We start from the raw sequence: 3,526 nt of genomic DNA, 5'->3' as shown, positions 1-3,526 counted from the left end.
TTCAGTGAAATGCTGAATACAACAGGTGTAGTAGACCTTACAGTGAAATGCTGAATACAACAGGTGTAGTAGACCTTACAGTGAAATGCTGAATACAACAGGTGTAGTAGACCTTACAGTGAAATGCTGAATACAACAGGTGTAGTACACCTTACAGTGAAATGCTGAATACAACAGGTGTAGTAGACCTTACAGTGAAATGCTGAATACAACAGGTGTAGTAGACCTTACAGTGAAATGCTGAATACAACAGGTGTAGTAGACCTTACAGTGAAATGCTGAATACAACAGGTGTAGTAGACCTTACAGTGAAATGCTGAATACAACAGGTGTAGTAGACCTTACAGTGAAATGCTGAATACAACAGGTGTAGTAGACCTTACAGTGAAATGCTGAATACAACAGGTGTAGTAGACCTTACAGTGAAATGCTGAATACAACAGGTGTAGTAGACCTTACAGTGAAATGCTGAATACAACAGGTGTAGTAGACCTTACAGTGAAATGCTGAATACAACAGGTGTAGTAGACCTTACAGTGAAATGCTGAATACAACAGGTGTAGTAGACCTTACAGTGAAATGCTGAATACAACAGGTGTAGTAGACCTTACAGTGAAATGCTGAATACAACAGGTGTAGTAGACCTTACAGTGAAATGCTGAATACAACAGGTGTAGGTAGACCTCACAGTGAAATGCTGAATACAACAGGTGTAGGTAGACCTCACAGTGAAATGCTGAATACAACAGGTGTAGTAGACCTTACAGTGAAATGCTGAATACAACAGGTGTAGTAGACCTTACAGTGAAATGCTGAATACAACAGGTGTAGTAGACCTTACAGTGAAATGCTGAATACAACAGGTGTAGTAGACCTTACAGTGAAATGCTGAATACAACAGGTGTAGGTAGACCTCACAGTGAAATGCTGAATACAACAGGTGTAGTAGACCTTACAGTGAAATGCTGAATACAACAGGTGTAGTAGACCTTACAGTGAAATGCTGAATACAACAGGTGTAGTAGACCTTACAGTGAAATGCTGAATACAACAGGTGTAGGTAGACCTTACAGTGAAATGCTGAATACAACAGGTGTAGTAGACCTTCAGTGAAATGCTGAATACAACAGGTGTAGTACACCTTAGTGAAATGCTGAATACAACAGGTGTAGTAGACCTTACAGTGAAATGCTGAATACAACAGGTGTAGTAGACCTTACAGTGAAATGCTGAATACAACAGGTGTAGTAGACCTTACAGTGAAATGCTGAATACAACAGGTGTAGTACACCTTACAGTGAAATGCTGAATACAACAGGTGTAGTAGACCTTACAGTGAAATGCTGAATACAACAGGTGTAGTAGACCTTAGTGAAATGCTGAATGCTGAATACAACAGGTGTAGTAGACCTTACAGTGAAATGCTGAATACAACAGGTGTAGTAGACCTTACAGTGAAATGCTGAATACAACAGGTGTAGTAGACCTTACAGTGAAATGCTGAATACAACAGGTGTAGTAGACCTTACAGTGAAATGCTGAATACAACAGGTGTAGTAGACCTTACAGTGAAATGCTGAATACAACAGGTGTAGGTAGACCTCACAGTGAAATGCTGAATACAACAGGTGTAGTAGACCTTACAGTGAAATGCTGAATACAACAGGTGTAGGTAGACCTTACAGTGAAATGCTGAATACAACAGGTGTAGTAGACCTTCAGTGAAATGCTGAATACAACAGGTGTAGTAGACCTTACAGTGAAATGCTGAATACAACAGGTGTAGTAGACCTTACAGTGAAATGCTGAATACAACAGGTGTAGGTAGACCTCACAGTGAAATGCTGAATACAACAGGTGTAGTAGACCTTACAGTGAAATGCTGAATACAACAGGTGTAGTAGACCTTACAGTGAAATGCTGAATACAACAGGTGTAGGTAGACCTTACAGTGAAATGCTGAATACAACAGGTGTAGTAGACCTTCAGTGAAATGCTGAATACAACAGGTGTAGTACACCTTAGTGAAATGCTGAATACAACAGGTGTAGTAGACCTTACAGTGAAATGCTGAATACAACAGGTGTAGTAGACCTTACAGTGAAATGCTGAATACAACAGGTGTAGTACACCTTACAGTGAAATGCTGAATACAACAGGTGTAGTAGACCTTACAGTGAAATGCTGAATACAACAGGTGTAGTAGACCTTAGTGAAATGCTGAATGCTGAATACAACAGGTGTAGTAGACCTTACAGTGAAATGCTGAATACAACAGGTGTAGTAGACCTTACAGTGAAATGCTGAATACAACAGGTGTAGTAGACCTTACAGTGAAATGCTGAATACAACAGGTGTAGTAGACCTTACAGTGAAATGCTGAATACAACAGGTGTAGTAGACCTTACAGTGAAATGCTGAATACAACAGGTGTAGTAGACCTTACAGTGAAATGCTGAATACAACAGGTGTAGTAGACCTTACAGTGAAATGCTGAATACAACAGGTGTAGTAGACCTTACAGTGAAATGCTGAATACAACAGGTGTAGTAGACCTTACAGTGAAATGCTGAATACAACAGGTGTAGTAGACCTTACAGTGAAATGCTGAATACAACAGGTGTAGTAGACCTTACAGTGAAATGCTGAATACAACAGGTGTAGGTAGACCTCACAGTGAAATGCTGAATACAACAGGTGTAGTAGACCTTACAGTGAAATGCTGAATACAACAGGTGTAGTAGACCTTACAGTGAAATGCTGAATACAACAGGTGTAGTAGACCTTACAGTGAAATGCTGAATACAACAGGTGTAGTAGACCTTACAGTGAAATGCTGAATACAACAGGTGTAGGTAGACCTCACAGTGAAATGCTGAATACAACAGGTGTAGTAGACCTTACAGTGAAATGCTGAATACAACAGGTGTAGTAGACCTTACAGTGAAATTCTGAATACAACAGGTGTAGTAGACCTTACAGTGAAATGCTGAATACAACAGGTGTAGGTAGACCTTACAGTGAAATGCTGAATACAACAGGTGTAGTAGACCTTCAGTGAAATGCTGAATACAACAGGTGTAGTACACCTTAGTGAAATGCTGAATACAACAGGTGTAGTAGACCTTACAGTGAAATGCTGAATACAACAGGTGTAGTAGACCTTACAGTGAAATGCTGAATACAACAGGTGTAGTAGACCTTACAGTGAAATGCTGAATACAACAGGTGTAGTACACCTTACAGTGAAATGCTGAATACAACAGGTGTAGTAGACCTTACAGTGAAATGCTGAATACAACAGGTGTAGTAGACCTTAGTGAAATGCTGAATGCTGAATACAACAGGTGTAGTAGACCTTACAGTGAAATGCTGAATACAACAGGTGTAGTAGACCTTACAGTGAAATGCTGAATACAACAGGTGTAGTAGACCTTACAGTGAAATGCTGAATACAACAGGTGTAGTAGACCTTCAGTGAAATGCTGAATACAACAGGTGTAGTAGACCTTACAGTGAAATGCTG

This window comes from Oncorhynchus clarkii, chromosome 15 (genome assembly GCF_045791955.1).
Source record: "Oncorhynchus clarkii lewisi isolate Uvic-CL-2024 chromosome 15, UVic_Ocla_1.0, whole genome shotgun sequence".
NCBI lineage: Eukaryota > Metazoa > Chordata > Actinopteri > Salmoniformes > Salmonidae > Oncorhynchus > Oncorhynchus clarkii.
The sequence above is the reverse complement of the archived record's forward strand: the minus strand, read 5'-3'. Positions refer to the sequence as shown.